This window comes from Bombus fervidus, chromosome 16 (genome assembly GCF_041682495.2).
Source record: "Bombus fervidus isolate BK054 chromosome 16, iyBomFerv1, whole genome shotgun sequence".
NCBI classification, from domain to species: domain Eukaryota; kingdom Metazoa; phylum Arthropoda; class Insecta; order Hymenoptera; family Apidae; genus Bombus; species Bombus fervidus.
Window position 1 is genome coordinate 5047064 of NC_091532.1, and position 21437 is coordinate 5068500.

Consider the following 21437-nt stretch of genomic DNA (forward strand, 5'->3'; position numbering starts at 1 on the left):
ATTGAAAACCGTCCGCTGCAACGTTAGCTTTTTTACGTTATACTTCGATAATCGAAAGTATTTTTGAAACGCTAATTCTTGGAACACGATTGATAAAAAGATGTCGTTTCCAAGAACAAGATGAAATGTTCATCGATCTCGGATCTATCTCTCCTTTCGGCTATTTAACTTTCATCGGTCGAATTCTTTTCATCGGTCTGTATCCTGATGTCTTAATGTCTTAGTTTGCGGCGACAAAGTTTATCTCGCGAGATCGAAGTAGGTACTAGCCGTACGACATTTTCCTCTTTAGAAATCCTTTAAGCGAGATACGTCCGGATAATGCACGTCAAAATCTGATTCGTTGATAAATTAAAGTAACGTACGTGGCGTCACATACGTTAAGTAACATGGCACAGAAACTCGTGTCGTACCTGACAGACTGTATATCAGATCGAAGAGAAAAAAGCTATAATGTCGGCGTTATAGAGCGATTAAAAGCGATTGTTTTCAAAGATTCGAAAAAGGACTGCTTTCTCCATCAAGAAAGCAATCGTAGAAGCGTTCTTTCAACGCGACGTACATAAGTAGTTTCTGCCGATTGAAATCGACCAGCGTAATTTCCTGACAAAGGTTCGACGATTTCCCAGCTTATTATCCATGGAGGCAGTCTTATCTAAGGAAGTCTAGTTATTATGCTCGGAGGAACCTCTCGGTATAACCATTTCCATTTCTTCGCGCAGTATTCCTCTCGAGTATTTCACGGAGAAATAGAATCATCGAAGCAATTTTCGAGGGTATTGCGCTCGAGTGAAATCAGAGCCCGACCCGAACTTGTTTAACTTCCGGCCCGCCATCGCTACCGCCTCCTGACTAACGTGGATTCGAACTTCTCGTCGACAGCCTGAGAATACGCAGACGAAAATTTTCTAACGGCTGATAAAGTACGTGAGACGAAACTACGATGCCCGAATCTTTCGCTTAGACTTTAGATGGCCATGCGAATTAACTTTCGGAAACTTTGCCTCGTGTTCTTTCGTGATTTCAAGGGAATGGCACACGACACTTGAGAAAATGACAAGTTGATCTTTCTACTGCAACTTGCTGCGTGTTTAAATTTATGGCGCTATGGCGTGCCTTGTGTACACAGGAATACATTAAAAAACATTGCTATTCTACATATATTATGTTCTCTTTCATATTCTATCGTAGATTAAGTTGTACCTTACTCGAGCCATAATTATGCCGCGTTTGATCGAGAGTCAAACACTTTTTTAAAGAATTTCTCTAATATATTAACTTTATCATGTTTTTCGTTCAATTATACTTAAGCGAGCATGTCGATGTACACGATGCATTCTGTTATTCGTCACGCGACTAATAACGAGCTAAACAGTTTTTCTCGGACGTAAACCGCTTAAAAATCCTTCGTAACCGACCTCGTGACTCGCCAAATTCGCTTATGCTATGATCAAGGATAACCGGAATTACTCGTTTATATTTTTGTCGATTCTTTTAACACGATCTTTCTCGTTTTTCGCAGAATACTCGGGTGAAAGTTCCTGCAAAGATGAGAAAGAAAATCGAAGATCCCTTAACGTGGTCCCTTAACGCGGCTCTGAATTGAAAGACGGTCGGAGGAATTACAGACAAACGATCGTGCTTACGAATAAGCGTGGAGGAAGATTATTAGCATAGTTAACCCCCATCACGGAAATTGCTGGAGCAAAAACTGGTGTAGTACCCTTGAGTCGGCAAACGAGTAATTTCCGCGATAGCACATTCAAGTTGCGCGTTTGCCTTCCTTTAACGCCGGTGGCTGCGTTTCGGATTAACAAAAACGCCCCCGCCTCCTTTATAATCGCGTTTACGCTATTTAATACGGACGATTTACCTTGGCAACTCTTCCAAAACCGGAGTTACCACCGCGTTAGAACGACGCAAATTAAAACCATCGTTGGCGTTTCACCGTAAAAATCGTTGCGGCACAAAGTACGCGAACACATTGTAATTCAATTGCGATTAAGCGGTTCACGCGGTTTCCGCGAAAGCAACGGCAATCTACGCGACGGAAGAACTATCATTATAAACTCTAGTCGCGATAGTTAATGACGTTATTCGTCTGGATTACAGTGTGCTTAAACCAAGTATTATTCGGTTGCCGGCGTGCTAGAATTCAATTGGAAGTTGCGTTATCTGAACGAGAGCGGAGTGTCGTTTCTGTCGTGCCTGGGAACAGGAAACTATTCCAACGTTTAACTCCCGTCAAATGGGTAAAATGTTCGGGAAGAAACAGCGTAGCAAGAACGTTACAACCGCATTGCGAATGTTCGGGAAAACTCGTATTCTTCTACATGCGACTGAAGAAATCGCGATTATACGCGTCTTTGTATTTTCGGCCTGAGAATTCGCATGGACGACGATCAATTAAGAGATAGAATACAGCGAATATTTCTATTAAAATGTATCGGTGAGAATAGAGAACGTGCGGGTGTAACATTTAAGTAGCAGTAGAATTGAAGTAAATTAATAAAGAAAATGAAAAATTACTCGGTTGTTACGTTATCGTCGATTCTAACTTTTATCGTTGAACGTAGCTTCGAATATTTCTTCCTATATTTATTCGGTTTCATTCTGTACATTTTGTGGTGGGTACCAGCGACTTCAAATTCTCCACAAATACGTAAACATCAGCGATCTAGTTAAAGCGTTGAGCGATATTAAATAAAGCAGAAAAATTCAGTACAGAAATCTGAGAGGAAATTGAACAGAAGAGGTTTATATATTTTCCCTAGTATATGTGGGTTATTTGCTCTGTGTTCATTCTTCGCGGAATCAAACGGTTGACTTCGTTTAACCAGCGAAGTTTGCTTTGAGACGAACGATCTTCACAAGTACTACAAGCAGCTTCGTCTTGTTACCTTCGTCTCAACTTGAACATTCTATCCCTTCCAGACTTATACAGCATACAGACGTTCGATCTACAAAACAATTCTGCAAGTTTCCGGGTCTATCTTGTAGCAAGAAACTTGCTCTGGTTGTAGAACCTCATTGTCGGAGCGACTTGTAAGCCGCGGCGAATCTGCCAAACGCTAATTACGGAAGAAACCGGAAGTTTCGATCGTTCGAAGAGCAACACGTTTCCGCGGAGCAGTGCGAACGAGAAAAGAAGTAATTTTAAATATTTGTATGAACAAATTGACTTAACAATAGCAAACGTTGATCGAAAGCAAAATCTTTCGTCTCTGTCGTGTAAATTTACAAAATAAGCGCGACAAATTTCGACCGATAGATTCAAATCTAAAATTATGGAGTTGTACAATTTCAAAATAATGTTCAACGGAAGAGAAAAAGGATAGAGCGACAGGAAGATTTAGTACATCGAAACGGAAGATGGAATTCATACAGTCATTGATGATTGATGTCGTTTTATTCGTACGAGTGCCCATTTGAATATTATTCAAATTCAGTCGCATCCCTTGTAAAACAATTTGTTCGGTCCAAGCAGGCATCTCCACAAATGATTCTGTTATTATATTGGGTCGTTTGGGAGGTTCATACCGTTTCTGAAAATCGATATTACACGCAGCCACGTATTTGCCGAAATCGAAAAGGAATAATTTACTTTTATCATCCGATCAAAAATGGAATGCTAAAACAAGTATATTCTGTTTCTTGTTAAATATTGAGATTTCGATAATTAAAATCGACGGATGTTAATTTTTAACGAAGAATTCGCGTTGAGAAGGCAAAAATATCCAATCCTCGTTTATCAAATATAGCAGACGTTAAATATGATTCAACGGATTATTATATTTTATAACTGGAACTCGTAAAAGCTGTTGGAAAAGGCTCGATATCGGAAAAGATGAAGAGTTTTTCGAAGTAGACGAAGCAATAGATAGGAAAAGTTAGAGTGAGAAAGCAATGATACATTATTCAACAAAATGCTATCTCTATGAAAATACATTGCCATCCAATTCTTCTTAAATTTCGCTACGTGTTTCTGAAACAATCAGATACGACATAAGATTCCCTAATACTAAAAATGTCAGCCTTAAATATATCACGTATAAACGATCATAATTAACCCATTACTACGCAAAATCGTGAAGCGTTCCACGAAATAGAATTCCAAGAATTCGTACAGCATTTTTCTATCGCTATTTCTTTCACCAAGGTTCTATAATTTTATGAGATTCGACGAGCTACTTATAATATTACGAGAAGCTATATCGCTTGATCCTCGACGAATTAAAGCGATACGGTGAAAATAAATATGTACATTCTCGATTTTACGTCAATCGGTCAAACGTATTCGTATATTTTTAGCAATGACGTTTACTTCGATATTTGGTTTGGTAATTCCAATGTCGACTTCTAACGATATTACAAAAAATAACCTACCATCTAGCCTTAATATCCCTAATCGCCGTGGTGATGCAAAGTTCTGCATTGGAAATCGATTGACGTCACGGTGGCCAGAGCCTGATAGATAGGACGACTCTTTGCAATCGAATCTAGATCGAACCATGATGAAAATGCTGTTGGCAGCGAAGGCGTAGCGCATCTCGCCTTTATCGGACAATTCATTCGCACCAGGTACAAAGGAATCGCGAAACGTGTCGTCTTTCGCCTGATTTATTCGATCTGTGGCTTTCATAGAACGACGTGATGGAATCGCGCCGTAACGCAACCCATTTCGTATATCAAATACGCGGCGATGCACCCGGAATTCCGTACGCTTCTGTCGACGTCTTTGAACGGCGATATATTCGTATGTCAATGAGAAACGCGCGGCACGTCGTTAATGAAGCCAGTGGGACACCATCGATTCATTCAAGAATGCGTTCACCCCGATAATATCTAACGATAAACGCGCCCCTGATACTTGCAAGAGACATATAACCGCAAACAGTACGAAACAAGTATTAGCGGATAGGCAAAACCGAATAATTATAGCGTCGTGTCGATGTATTCGTTTTGGAAGTAAACCAACGGCACGTGATATTTACCGCGAGAAGTTAGCAAAATCGGATAATAGCTGTGTATGTATACACCGTACTTGTTTCTTGTCTTTTGTAGGCGAAGAGAGGAGAGCTCTGGTAAATGTTCGTAAATTGCGATAGAGCAAATGCAATGCAGTGGTATCGTGCGTACGAGTTTCGAATTTATGATCGGCGAAACGTTCAGAAAATAGCGCGGTTCAGCGGAATAATGCTTCTTGCAATCAAAGGTAGACGGTGGGTTGCATTAACGTTTATGGCTGCTTATTCGCTTTACTACTTTGTGCATTCGGAGCCGCTTTTTATGATAACAGATAAAAGTATGGCTTTTTGAAAGATGGAAGATTAAAAAATGGTATTTATGAAACGCAAATGTTCTCGCTTGGATGAACGCGATAAAAGTGTGGCTATTTCGGATGCTAAATATTATTAATATTAATAAGATAATTGTTAAATATTATTTCGATCGAACTGGCTGTGCGCTCGTTTTATATTAATAGAGGTAGCTTTCTTTTATTGGGATTTATATTGGAAGCTAGATATCGTAGTAAAGATTATAAGCTTTCGGATAATTTAGATGGATTGAAGTGGTTCTTATATTTCCGCCGCTGTATTTAGTGTTTTCCGCGCTACGTGTTACTGCGCTAGCTCTGTAGTTGTTAAGCTTTGCAGCTTGCAACATGCTGGTTTAGTGTTCTTCGCGGGATATCTTCGAGTGTCCAGTTACGAGTCCTGTTATAATCGTCTTTTTCTTTTTGCTCTTATACTAGGAGAACTTTATTCGACGAAAGTATATCGTTGTAGTTTCAGTATATCGTAGATTTTTGTATTTTTGTTTGTAATTTCTATGACCTGTTCCATTCTATCTTTTGCAACTGTACGTGCGACTTCAGCCAACTTTATAAACAATGAAAATAAAAGAGACAAAGACCAAGTCGCAAAAGTTATAACAAAGGAAGTTACACGATTGTTGTGAGTGGCGTGACAAACGCGATCTTCGCCTCGGTTCTTTCGTATGAATGCATAATGCGTAACAAGCAGTCTGCGTCGCATTACCCTAAAAGCAATGTCTCTTTCATCAAATATTACAATTTTATTAGGCGTCTTTCGTATTATCGCAATGCGGGGAAACGTTTGCTAGTCCGTTCGCGAAATATCTTTAATTGAACGCGTACGCCTGTTACGTTCTTCCCTCTTGCCGTTACTTTAAAACGTAAAATCTAAAAAAACGCGCGACATCGTCGAGGAGAACTTTACCCGATACGTTCGAATAACGAAATATATTTCCCCGGACAATATCGTGCCGTATCGCGCAAATAGAATATCACGGTTGTTCACGAATGCGAGAATCGTTTGGTTCATAAATTTTTCTTTTATGTAATTCATAGGACAATTTAGAGCTGCGCTATTTTTCATTCGTCATAACAATTCAATGCGCTGTTATTCTTTATTTCGAATGCAAGAAAAATATCACAACGATCTAGAATGGATGATTTGGCTTCAAGAGACACGAGCAAACAATCAAATACTTGAGAAGTTCGTAAAAATAATTCGATGCTATTACATCGTTAAAGGGGACGAGAAATTTTTCAACAAAATTCGTTTCTTCTTTCTAACTTCATTTGTGAAGTTATAAATGACAAAAGATCTGAAACTGTTTCAATCTTCCTTAACTTTCGTTACGAATTTTCCATACAGTCTAATATATATTTTTCCATTGTTATTCTGCTTTCCTCCTATTCCCTTTCATTCGCTTCTGTTGCTTACTCCAGTTCCGAGAGGTGAAGGCATAAAGATTTAACGTATCGTATAACAGATGCACTCCATTTACCTTATTTACGACGTGTCTGCTTAAAAATATTTATAAGATTTCGGATATATCCGTTAGGTCAACCGAGAATGCTAAGAGGCACATAAAAGAGTCGATCATAAAAGTAAAGAAAGAAGGATATTATCGTTGTCCAACTTGAGAAAGGATGCTTGGTATAGTCATAAGTTTTTATTAGCGCGGTAACCGTGAGTTAAATGAAAAATATTTATCAAACAACGGGGTAAAGCCAGAGAATCGGAGCATCTAACCGAAGCGTTCTACGGAAGCCAGCGTGCGAAATTCACTGGAGACCAGAGTCGAGGGATGTGTTATATCCACGAGGCGTCGCCCATATATCAACCGCTAAATGGAAGGGAAGCGTGTTGTCTTATTTTCCCTGGCTGCCTGATAATTCGAAATTTTCTTGGCATATATACTACTTCCTCGATCTATCTTCAGACGGGTAAAACTGTCGATATGGTGAACCAGAGACGTTGTCCGATATCCGTATAAAATGATGAGAAAATTAAAACAGACTGTCAATGGCCTTCAAATATCATTATTTTCAAAGATGGATCTCTGACAACGAGAATTTAATTATCGATTTGGAAACGAACAATCACTTAGCCGAGTAATATGCAGTAATACAGTCTATTTATTTTCGTATATTTTGCCGCGTGTTCTATGCACGTTTATTGCATCGATTAATCTTTACTACCGAACGACCAGATACGTGGCAAGATACGTGGGGTTTAAGCGGAATCCCTTTCGTAAACGCAAGAAACTTCGCCACAAAGGCGGAATACCAGATCACCTCGAAACAATCCCATCTCGCCTGCCCATGTTCTTGTCTCATCGCACCCTCCAAACGGGATTAAGCGAGCATCTTACCCTCGCTTTTATAACTCGAATCGCATACGACGCGACGATTTCGAACTTGGATCGGCTAGATATTCCACAGATTTGATATGGACGCGAAAACAAGGATCGCGGAAATTCAGAGAACTCGAAGGACTTGAAACAAAAGGAATAATAAATAACAGGAAAATATTCTTCTTAAAAAATTAGAAAGTTACGGTTAATTAGAAAATGCATTGGAAGATATAAAATGGGAGATTCCTATCGCCCTTTGACGGATCGCGGTATCGGCATCGAATCGAGAGATAACAACGCGAAAGGTATCAGTTCGCAACTGCTTGGTCTGGAAGCCGGTTCTGAACAATCATAAAGGCAACGCGACATCGGGAACAAGATATAGTTGGGGAATTCATCCCCAAAGTCAGGGAGTCGAGAAGTTGATCGTAGAAGATGGAAAGGAAAAAGAAGTAGAAGTAGAAGCAGAGGAAGATCCTCGGATGGAGATGTCCCGTATAGTTTGGGGAGACTTTATAACGACGACATCGCCACGGAAAAGTTGCTAGCCTCGTAACAGGATCAAGTGGCTGATCTTATCGTCGTTTTTACAGTCTGGAGTCGGCTCAAGCGCATTTTCTGATTTCGCCGCTGGATAAGCCTGTTTCGTAGGTTGGTAACAACGGCCGAAGACTGAACGTGGCCAGCGACGACCGCTACGAGCTGTCTGAGCCTGATACAGGCGTGATTTTATAGCCAAAACTTTTGCGCCTTCATTTTCCAACGGCGCGTACGCGACCCTCGTTCTATCGATTTTCCCAGCCGTGTTCTTCGTCTCTCTAGCTAGTTGGCTCGCCCCTTTTCCCACTCGTCCTGCTCGCCTCTCTCGCTCCGCCTGTTCTCTACGCTTCGATGCAACTTCCCTCTCTCCCCCCCCCCCCCCTCTCTCTCTTCCTCACCGCCGCACCATCCCTGTCGCTCTCGTTCTGCCCTGTATCGGCTGAGGTCGGCTACTTGCGATCACTAACCCCGATAGTAACGTCGAGTCGGTATGAAAATGACGAGATCTTGCTCGCGACAAATCATTTCTCTTCCCTTCTTTCTCTTTCTTTCACGTTTTTCGTTCCTGTTTTCGGCTCTGCGTAAACTCGGAGATGCGATTTGCTCGGTTAATAGATCGATCGGTTTGCTGGAGAAAATATTGTAGCGGTTGATGCGGTTGATGGTGAGATCTGGCAAACAGCACAGTGATTTATAGATATACCGTAGATATACTTTTTAACGGTAGAACCACCTACGATTAAAGCGTGAAGCCTCTATCAAATGAAAATAGGGGGAAATATACGAGACAAGCGTAGGTTAAACCGATCAGCTTTATCCAGCTTGATGATTTATTTTCTAAGGTGTTGAACATTGGTCGTACGTTTCGATATTAAAACCAGACAATTTTTATTTTATACCTATTTTCTCTTTCTCTATTCCTAGCCACCCGTCAAAGTTATCTTAAAAATGCGTCTAAAATATTGGATAGCCATGCATCCTTCGTTCATAGTATATTCTCAAGCACTGGCCAAACACTCTTCCTTCGTGCATCTAACATCCTAGACCAAGAACCATCATCTATCGTTCTATTTACAAACACTCTTGACTCGTTCGATAAAATCCTATCATCTTCACACTACCGACAAGCATCCTTTCGAAAGCAAGTATTCCTTTCTTGTGTCACTGGATCTCGTTACCGAAGACTCGGCGCGACCCTTATTGACCCCAGTTCCAACATTTTCTTTTCCACTTCCTTTTTCTCGACGCCAGTTCCCACGACTAGTCGAACCAGAAAAAGCCCACCGTTGAAACAATTTATCAAGACTCTCGTCGAGCATTTATTTGCATCCCGTTGACCCTGCGACTGGCAATTTTTGTCGCGTAGGTAAGTTGCACGCTCGTTCCTCGATCGCGATAAGGCAGAGTATCACGCTGCGAATACGCTTTTTCCGGCGGCCACTTTGTCAAACTGACGTCGGTGACGACGCGGTTAACCAACATCGATCGACACTGCAAACAGTACCCGCGATACCGATTCTCTCTGCTAACGAGCAATAGAAGAAACGTCGTTTTTTTTATTGGCCGGTAAGAGCTCGCTCCTACGTCCTATTAACAGTATCACTGGCAAACATCTTGATGCTTCTCGTTTTTCTTCTACACCATATGTACACTGTTGTTCGAAAGTCTTGCGACGATACTTAGGTATGTTTATTTTAAATTTAGAAACAGTCAGGTAATCTTCGAGACGTAAGAGGAAATTTATTTATTATTTCGCTGGATTCTTTGTACGGTAGAGAAAGCGTTATATACTAACACGTTAGATTTTTAAATAGACGTAATTTTTTTTAAGTAAGTAACCTTATAATTCGTAATATGTTTTTTTTAATTCTTTTGAAACTTTCGTTATCGCTATATCTCTCGCTTTCAGCTAAAAAAAAAAAAAAAAAAAAAAAAGAAGGAAAAAAATTATAATTTAACTATCGTTACAATCTTCTTACCGCATCAAATATTTAAATTAGTCTTATCGTACTCCAGCATCTCTACATCCTTAAAACGCAAGAGATTTATTTTAAAATAATCCCTACTCTTTTATTTGTACTATCGAGAGAGATCTCGTGGTCTAGTTAGAGAAAATCGGAAGAATTTGTGTCTAAGTCGTGAGAAATGGTCGAAGGAGACTCCTCGACGAGCTTGTTGGACGACGATTGAGGATCGATGCGAGTGAATGACCCAATTCGAACGTTGCAAGCCGAAAGGGAGCCGTGTATTTCCAGCCAGCAAAATGTCACGAAACGCGTACGAGATCCAGCCGTTTCGCTTCAACGACTTCGTTATTACGTGACATTTCTTCAAGAGGTGTTACGCTTGGTGCTCGGGTCAACTGGCTGGTCTAGAGTATTTTAGGAGTGTGATTTCGGGATCGTCACGTTATCGCCAGTTTTACCTTAACGATTCAACCTTCTAATGGTTTAGCGTAGGCGTACTATGCTTACGCTAATACGAACCTGCATATATTATTAAATTTCTTATCTAGAGCTTATAACCTCTAATTACATTAAATTTTTGTAAACTAACAAAAATTATCGAATATATACGGTAGGTCTTATCTTTTCACTGCACAAACTGACTCTGTTGTTTTCAACAATTACACGAAGATAACTTTAAAACCGATCGAAGGCAGTCACGTCGTGATTAATAAATCTTTTTTTTTATTTTTGATATTATTAACACATATACATATATAAGTTTGATGACGTAAATTTGTATGAACTAAGGATGACCTTGCATAAAATAAAAATAGGTAACTGTACGTATATTTTTTAACTATTTTAGGCTAACAATTTAATCTCTGGTTCTACTACGCGTATAACAAAGCGTATATTGGGTTTAATGCAACTTGATTTATTATTGAACGTTAGTACAATCGTGGATAATTGATGAGTGGTAATTATTGCACGACGGGCGTGAAACGTTTAAAATATAATAGGAAAAACTGATAGAATTTTAAAGTAGAGATATTCGTCGAATGCTTACGGTATTTTCATCAAATTTCCTGCAACTCTGTGCCCAAATTTAAAAGCACCTTTTCGGACAAACAAATAGGACCACGCGAGAGACGAAAAATATAAAAGGACGCGGAAACTATAATACGTTTAGGGGTGTAAAAGAGCAAAGTAAACGTGGAAAGAGGAGGGGTGGTGGGGAAGGGGAGAGGGAAGAGGAAGAAAAATTTGCCGAGAAATCGCGACGGCTACGAAACAGAATGCAAAATGAGACTTTTTAGAACTGGTGCGTTGAAAGAGCGAAAAGAAGGATAATAACTTTGGGTAAATTTCACCGTCACTCCAACCCCCGTGCTTCTTGTTACATCACGCTATAAAAAGTTCAAGCATAGTTACCCTCTTTAGCATGCGTCTCGCTCTGACCTTTGTTACCTTCGTTTCCCTACGATTATGTCCGTCCTGAAAATCGATGCGGTGCCAACTGAGAGCGATGGTTCACCAAAACACTCTATGCTTTTAGACATCTTTCACGAATATATGCTATGTGTTTTACGAAACATTTTGTAATTTCTATGGTACTTACCGAGTATTGTATTGATAAAACTTGAAACGAACTTGTTAATATATATATTTTTTGTTGCAAATATAATATACATAATATATTCATAAAAATTTTCTATGACGAGTGTTCGAACACTTTTACGAGCCACTATGAGGCAAGTCGCAATAGGAAACCACGTTTCACGACTTTAGAATTTGTAGGACGTTTAGTCGACGATAGCAGGCGTGTTGTTTTATAAAAGAAAATGGCAAAAAACCCCATCGCAATTAAGCTTCCATTGTGGTTCCTCTGTGCTTTTGTTGCATTTTTTGCAGCGTTGTACTCAGCGATTAACCTCAAATATACATCGACCGATTCAACGAGCGGAGTAAAATCCAAATCCCACAGAGTGATATAAAAACTGCTGTAGAATGGGAAAGTTCGGACACGTGTAGAGAATGTAGGTTATAGCTGGAAATTTTAGGGTGCATAATCCAGGAAGCAGGATCCTTTTAGCTTTGCGAACGTCACGCTTAATTGTAGGACGTGTCACGGCATCTCTCAAAGGACAGATCCTTCGCGAGGGTGAGAAGGTAACGAGCGAGCGGACTTTCCCAGATTTCCAGTCAACGTATTCCGACATCGGCATTGAAAACAACAACCCGTAAGAAATAGTTTGGCCCATTCCACCGAGGAGAATGATCTCACCGTTTTTCAACCGTGAAGAAAACTTTGCTCGTCCTTATGGAAAACTGTTAACTGAAAGCACTCTCGTGTATAATGTAATATTTACAAGAAAAACAGCGACGAGAAGAGACGAGATGGATCGATCGCCTAAACGGAAAGGAGAATACAAAGCGAACTCAGACACGAGACGAAAATCACGGAGAAACCGTTTTTCCGAGGGCAGAGAGATCTCGACTCGAGTAGAATTTCGTAGCCGATAATACGGAACAACGTTGTATAATATTACTCGTAACACGATAAATAATTCCCGTATGTGTGTATATGACATTGCCCGCGTATTTAGTAATAATTCGGACACGATCATTTGCATTTACATACATTTTCCAATTTTCCAACGAAAATTTGCCAAACGTGTATAACATGTTGTAGTTAAAAAGTGAAATTTCTACATGATGCAACTACGGATGAAAATAATGGAATGGCACTTTCCGTAAATAACATACAACGACACACGTACTCCGCGAATTTTCGAAATTTCGATTTATTTCGAGAGAAAAATGCCTGCTGGAAAAATAACCTCCTGCCATTTTTCACCATACCGCAACTCACATATCACTGTTATGTCCACCATATTTCATACGGTTCTATAGTAAATGGTCCGAAAGAAAGTATTCGAAAGTTCCTTACGAATAATAAATTTCGCTGCAGAATCTTTGACTGTGTATTATACTATTTCATAGTTTGTACGTTCCATCGAAGTAGGTTAGAAATCTATTCGAGAATTCGCTAGGAAAATAAATACTCGAGGATGCGATAGTCCGCGATCCAGTCAAAGATCGAGCTATGTATCGTAGTATCCACGAGCTCGTTTAAAAGCAACACACACCCGTACGATCTGGCTTTTACTCCGACAGCCATATATCTCCTGAATTCTGCTGGAAAAATAAAAGGAAAGGGAGGCCGCACAAGAAAGGGTAATACATCAGGCTAAGTCCGAAAACAATTTCACCTGCAAAACAAGTGTAAGCGGGGAAACACGGTCGAAAAATGTATCTTCAGATGAACAATCTTTAAATTTGCTGCTTACAAAGCAGAAAACGTATATAGCTTGCAGACGATATCGTTAAATATCCCTTGGAATATCTTTGACGTTGTCTTATAAAAAATCCAAATTTTCTTTCGATTCTTATCAGATATTTATTACACCGCGTATCGTGTCCATCTTTGCTGGTAACATAAACATATACACAGACAAAATTGTGAATTGTTGTATAAACGAGATCAAAATGTATTCCAGCGACACCTAAATATTTTTAACGATTGCCGAATCTATAGCTCTATCTAATCTATTAAAATCATCCCGTTAAAATAATAATCGATTTATTAAAATGATCAGACGAATTATAGATTAGGAAGAAGCTATCGAAAAGCGAAGAGAAAATATTTGTGATTTTTTTTCGCAGTCGGATCAATTATTTTTCGAGGATAAATCATCGAAAATATTTTGGCTGACTGCGAACTAAAATCTGGCATGGTAATAAATGGGTAGGAACTCCGTGGAAGTGTGGTTTGTGGCACTAGTGGAGCAAACTATCTCGCGGACTCAAGACAAATCACACTCCTGGGAAATCTTGCGTGATTTAGCTTTGCATTCTTTAAGGGAGCACCTTTCCGAGTGTCGTGAGACGAACTTAATCTTCCGTCTGAGTCTAAATATTTTTTAAATCATTCAACTCGGTTAACTAGATAAACTACCGCGTCGTTTCTCATTAAAATTAATACCAAGAAGAGTTCCATCTTAACGACTTCGGAAGAAAAAAGAATATTGAAACTACCATACTCAAGACTTTAGTGATCCATGACGCTTTGGTAATAATTCCCGGGAAAGAAGAAATTAGTGCAATTAATCGTAGAACTTTAACGTGTAACTTTTTAAGAGAAAGATGATCGGATCTAACAATTTAATAACGATCTTCGAGCAGCAAAGATGGCAACATTGATATGGAAAATATATCCAATGATTTTCAAAGAGAAAAAAGAAAGAAAAAGAAGGGAGGCAGAATAGCAAAAGTAATATTTAGTTTTCTTGTCGATTTTTAGCAAAGGAGAAACAAGTAGACTTAGCTTGGTCCGAAGATGTATTTTTCCAAATTACTTTACACGTATGATTAACGAAGGGGAGTGGACAGAGGTAAAAAAACAAGATAGAAGTACCATGGAATAATAATGTAATGTAAATGTAAATATAAAGAAGAATGGTCTACATAGCGCAAACGGAGGTCTGTCAGGCGCAGCTTGTTTCAGTTTCAGGTAAACCGACGAACGAGCATCTTTTCCTTCCTGAGACTAAGGAATACAGGTAAATAGATAGACGAGAAGTTAAAGAGGTAAGATGGGACTGCAAGAAATGGCGAGGAGGGAGGGAGGGAGGGGGAGAACTACCGACGAATAAAATGGGAATTTCTAAAAGACTTGTCTTCGGGAATGTTTTCAATTTCCTCGTTTGTTCCCAGCACGTTCTCTTACGCTCGTTTCTCTCTTCCTTTTTCGTTTATAAACGAGACTCCTCTTTCGAACCGTACTGAATTCGCGTCTTAATGAAATTATCGTATCTCGTCGACGTCGACGTTGAACGCAAACATCCGACGGAATAATTGTATTGCGTTAATCAAATCTTTACTTTGAATAAAATCTAAAAGAACTTGTAAGAGTTTGGCGTAAAAAATATTTGTAAATATATTACGCGTGTTATGGAAAATGTTTTGAAATTTCATTAGCAGCACAGCGATACACGACCATCCTGGTTATACCGGTAAATTCTGAAAGGAATCTGGCAATGTATATGGAAATTACGAGATATTTACTGCAAACATATAATCTATTTAGTATACAACGTAAGAATAATGATCTTCAACATACGCGCTAAAGATAGTTCAAATATTAACTCTTCAAATATGTTGATAATACGAAATGTACGTTTGCAATTACTATCTTACAATTTCTATATACATTTTCAGATTGGTTTGAAATTTTAACTAATATAATCATGCTAATCAGGTGTCATTGCAGTGTTAATGAAATTTCAATGTGTTCCGTATAACGTACATAGTACATTCATAGATATATTTATAACTGTTTAAACACTTTGATGAACCACTCTATGTATATCGTATGTATGTATATATATATATATATATGTACATGGGAGTAACGATTTTAAAGCGTATAAACAGCGGATGAATTAATTATACAAAGACAAAGAAGAGACAGTAAAGAGGGACAAGTCAAAGAGCTTATAAGTATTAAGGTGCAAAAAGGAAGTTCGTTTCTGTGTAACTTAAATTAGTTTTAAACACGTTTATTGCATTACGAAGGGCTTCTATTTAAGCTTTCTGTCTCCTGGACTTTTATGCATTCAAAGCGGCTCAGTAGCTAACCGAGTAACGGCACGAATGTAATTTTGCAATTCAATGGGGAAAAAACGCGTAGATATCATTAAAAGTTATTTAATTTTTGCAATGTCGCTCCTGCGGATATTCATTTCGTTACATTGCGATGCAAACACGAACCGTCGACTATTCGTTGTTCGAACGAAAGGGAACTTTAACCGAACGACACTAGGAAAATCTTTTCAATTTGTTAGCCGCAGGAAATTTTGTTTTTGAGAAAAATCCCAGGGCCCTACGATCTTTTTCTAACAACGAGGTAGAAACGGGCTTTCAGTTGAAATATTTAATTTTAATAAAACTTTTAACCTATCTGTTTATATTTACAGTCATGTTGCGAAAAGTATCTCTAGGCTGTTTAAAGATTTTTATGTGTTTGAGCAAGGAAACGATGTCGCGAAACGGTACGTAGACTACTTTTCTCAATATTACATTATAATGTCGCGAAGGTGGTTCAGCGTCTCCTGGGTCATCATTATGAGACGAAACAATGTTGAGAGCATGGCATGAAGCAAACACGCGCATCGTTTAATTTTTGCAACAATGTCACTAGGGACTCATAATGTTCAGGCAACTAGCAAATTGTTATGAAGTATAAATTAAAACTGCAATAATGTGATGAAACGTTTCAAAGAATTTTCATACTTTTCGCAATAAATTGTCGCACGATATTTTCGAATCTCGAATAGGTTGCACCGTTTAACAGCATTTCTACGATGTTTCAACTCCCTCAGGTATTTTCAAATTCGTGATAATATCGGAAAGTGCCTCGAGATATATCTCATCCATATTCCATAGCATTTTTCTATAGCGCCTTCAGTCTTTCGACAATGTTGCAACAACACAGGGAATGTAACGGACCTATACAAATAATACATACATATATATATATATATAGAACATATAGAATATATATATATATAGATCATAGAAAGCAATTTCATTTTGGCTTATGACATTTGCTTCAATTTTCAACCGTTCCATCAATGTATCCCACCTTGAACGCACGAGATACTTCGTATTGGGTGAGCAACATTTAATCAGTCGGAGAGTTGGTAATATTTTCTTGTATTTGACGTATTCGATTGATTCACTGGCAGACAGCATGCACGCCGCGAGATGATGAAAGTTTTGCCGATGAAAGTCGGATGAAGGAATCTACTTGAAAAAGAAATCTTGTTTCGTTGGTAAACGCATCGGGTAAAAGACCGTGTATTTCTCTTACGGAACATATGCCAATGCAGTTTACAATCTGTTCGATGGAATTCTATCGCCGTGGCGCGTTCTATACGTGACGCTTCAAACGAAAGCTACTTACATACTTTTGTTCTCATTGATATTACGTTTGAGGGGAGATTAAAATAAAGAAATAAATATTCGAAGACGTTGCTAGTTTTATAAATGACGACGCGAGCAAAATTAAAACTTACAGTCGTGTGAAAAGTATCGTACGAAGAAATATTCCCGATTTTATAACTTTCTTTTCGTCCAAAGAAAGCTATGTTTTATCTCGGGTATTATCGACTTCGAGCTGGAATCCGCCTTTCTGCTAAAAACGAAATTTTAACCAACTTTTCTCGAGTTACAGGATAAATTCGTAGGACGAATCCGAGGACGGAGAGAATTGCGGGCAAGTTCACAGGCTGAGCTTTTAAAACACAGAACACGTTGGTGGATACGTCAGCGCCAACAGTTTCATTGAAAGTTCGAAACTTTAGATTTCGAAAAAGATGAGTTTACGGCGAAAGTTCGACCGAACGTGGCTATACAATGGAGCTAGTAGTTGGAAATAGTCATTTTCAAGATGGGAATAGAGAATAGCGTGACGTGGATGCGTGAAAATAAGGCTCTGCCGACCGGTACACGGAAACCAGATAAAATTACACTTACAATTACAAACACGAAGTCAATCGGTACGCGTTTAAACGTACCGAGCTCGAAGCGGGATCTTTATTCGTTTGAAAAAGCGTGGCTTTCATTTGGCACACTTGCTTTTAAATCGAAAACTTTTATCGACACGTAAGACGAAATTTCCTCTCGAAATTTTCATCTCCGTCCATACAAATATTTTCCTCTTATTTCATTTACCACTCTGAGTAGAACTTTATGCACTCGCGTTGGAAATTAAATATGTTACCGCGAGCCGTAGACGAGGATACTTGAACATTTAAATTAGTCATACGACGCGTGCAAAACCGAATTTCGTACAGAGATCGAGGTATTAATAACGAAAACACGGACAGGTGTATTTATACGAGAGAGATTCGTCGATCTAGTCCTGGCCTAGATTCACTGGAAGAGAGAAGGACGAGACAGCCTTATACCTCGGAAATATTCACACGTGATTCGAACGTCGAGTGTCTACCGCGCGCACAGAGATCCAAAAAATTTGCATTTTATGTCAAAATTTAGCATGCAAAAGGAAAATATTTCCGTTCCCTTTCCCCTCTTTTTATTCGTTCTCGCGACACCAGCTTCTGATTATCGTTATTCGAATGATAACGAATCCCAGCTTTGCGATACGTTCGAATACATTTTCCGGCGTATACGAAAGAAAAGATGAGTTTTCATAAAATCGTGCTACGAGAACTGTTTGAGGTTTTCTAGAATTCTTAATTTAAATCCGTGCTACAGTTTAATATATTTTTAATAGCGAAACGCTTTAAACGAATCTTAAATATCGACGGTGTTTTCCAAATTTTCATAACGTTAATGAAACATCACGCAAATCCGTCTATTATTCGTAACGGGAAACGTTAAAAATTAAAAACCGGTGAAATAAAATGTAGGCGTTTAATAGGCTTGTCTTTGTCCTTCGACAATAATCGTTGAAACCTTTTTACAAGAATCGTCGGTTTCGCGAACGCTCATTAAAATAACCGTATCGAGACTGTGGATGGAAAGAAGAGAAAAATAGATGAATGGGAAATGATTAAGCATTAAAGCTGAGTAAATGCGTTTCTTGCGAAAATACAAACACGAACTAGTACATTTTCCTCGGCGCGTATTTGGATATTTCAAGATAATTGAACGCAGAACACGTTTCCTTACGGCGATTTGTAAAACACGGCTTTGCCATGAAAAATCGTTACCATCTCTTTGTCACCTCCGAATCTCTGATATTTTTTTCCACCCGGTTAAGGAAATTCGTGACTAGAAAAACGAGATACGCGGTCAGTAATACACCTATCAAATAACTATGTCGTAACGTGTTATCAAGAACCTTTCCACTATACCACCAAAACGTCGTTGAGAGTATGGTCACGAAGCAAAAAGTACCTACTCAAACATCAATAAACTACACATACCATCCATTAACGATACGATCACTCAGAGAATTAAATTCGAGTGGCACTCTTCCGCAAAACATATAAAAACTAATATCGTAAAAAAAGAGAAAAGAACCCGTGAGAAAAGGAAGGGGAACTCTCTAAGGAAGACAGAGTTAAGTTATCTGTTCTCGGTGGAGGGTCGATAATTGACCCATAAATCAGTTTGCCTAAATAGAAAAGTTGGAGTAACAGTGGTTTTCCAGACCCTGTTGGTTCAGTTTTGGGCACAGCGGTCGAGGTGCGAAGTTATTCTGGTCGCGTGTATTGCTTTTCTTGGTGTTCCCCAACCCGTACATACCTGCTTACTTGCATACATACGCTGAAAACCCTGCTCGTGAATAAACTACCGGTAGCCGTACACACGCGATTGTCTCCAGGAAATATTGTGCTCCGTGGTAGTGTACGCCGATCCTGAGAATGCCATAAATACGATCGTTAGAGGAAAACACGACGAGGAATAATCGTGCAGAGGTAATTGACAGGATTGGCCTTCGGATTCGAAGGGAATTCGAGGCGATAGGATCGAACTAGGAGATAAGAATACGGTTCGCCGAGTAGCTGACGGGGTATCGACATATCGTAACGGTTACGTCAATGCTCGGGTATAGTCCGACCGAATGTTAACACGTTACCATCGAATGGGGTTGAAGAAGACAAAGCACGATATCGATTTTACCGCATGTCTATGATCAGGAGAAAAAGGAGGGGTTGAAACGTACGCCACAAAGCTTACTAATCCAGTTCTGAACTGTGTCGGTGGAAAGAATAGGCAAGAATGAAAAAGTGATGAACGTGGAAATTGCTGAGGAGTCAAGTATGTATATCGATTCGTTACGAAGAAAGAAAGAAGAAGCTGATTTATAAAATTAATATCGTGGAATAAAAGTTGTAAAATAATAAAAATAATAATAATAATAATAATATTGCAGAAGGAAAGCATAATATACATATACAACGTGTATCTACAAGTGTGTAGAAAATTTCCCGACAATACGATCGAACCAATTTGAGATTGAAAGGAACGTGTTCCTTCGTTATTCAATCCGGAGATGTATTTCCTGGAAGCTTGCCCGGATTAAATGAAAATGACATTTCGCGATATTTGGACGTCACGTGTGGTGGGTGAGGTTTATCTGCAACCCTCCAACACAGAGCCACAACTGTGGTAAGAATAAAACGGCGCAATTTCGTTTTACCTGGTTCCCTGCGGCTTATAACTCCTCTCTTTTTGCACATTTTTCTATCTTACGAGATGCGGCCACTTACATGCACAAGACATCCATTGCTGTTTCATAGCCGCTCGACGAGCGAGTGTGCTTGACGTCAAGAGTCTCGGCGAGAAAGACACCAACAGCATGACTCACGGCTTTTACTTAAAAGCGTAAATCGATATTTCGATTGCAGGACGTCCGAAGATAATTGCGCTCGTTGCAGGCACGAGAAATTTTATCGGCTCCTAGTCCCGTTCTCAAACGTAATCGTCCATTCAGACCGTCTAATCACCGGTTCCGTGTTCACCGATCACTGATTAATGATTAACTCTGCTCACGAAACCGGGAAATAAAATAATTCTAGCCGGTGTAAAATACTCGGTGAACGAATTTATAACTTTCGAACCCTGTCCTCGCGAAAAGTAAATTCTAGTAATTGGAAAAGTAACAAATAGCATCAGCTTCGTACAATTTTTGATCAAATGAGATTTCTTCGGAATCGTAATGGCACAGCTACGAAAAATGAATGTCCGAGACGTAAATATGTATACGAATCTGGAACTTCGATGTCTGTCTACTATTTTAACTGTGAAATATTATTTTTGACCGCGGAAAGGACCAGAAATTATTAAACAATAATGCATGGGTCGATCGATAAACCGATAGTCTGTTCATCATACGGAGCAAGCAGCTTGAAATAATGACCCCGAGATGGTCTGTGATGGTCGTGTTTTGAGGTATTTTATCCCTAGTCTCCTGAGCTTAGAATCTTCTTAGCTTTCATATCGAATCGATATTGTAAATGTTAAACTGCATAAACGTGACGGACATTTCATTATAGAAGATCATTATGAGATATGCTGTTTTTATTATTACCACAAAATCGGTAGTTTTTAAATGAAATTGTTAAACCCCGTTATTTGTATTGAATGCATTTGCCACTTTGTAACCGATAGAAAAATGTTAAGTATTGGTTATGTATATATATGTAATTGTCACCTGAAACAAATTTTCATCTAGTTTCATGT

General features: G+C 39.0%; 1 protein-coding gene across 5 annotated transcripts in view; it reads right to left on the reverse strand.

Moving 5' to 3' along the window:
- Positions 1–21437, reverse strand: part of LOC139995477 (uncharacterized) — a 165878-nt gene that overhangs the window by 115845 nt on the left and 28596 nt on the right. The window lies entirely within an intron of this gene.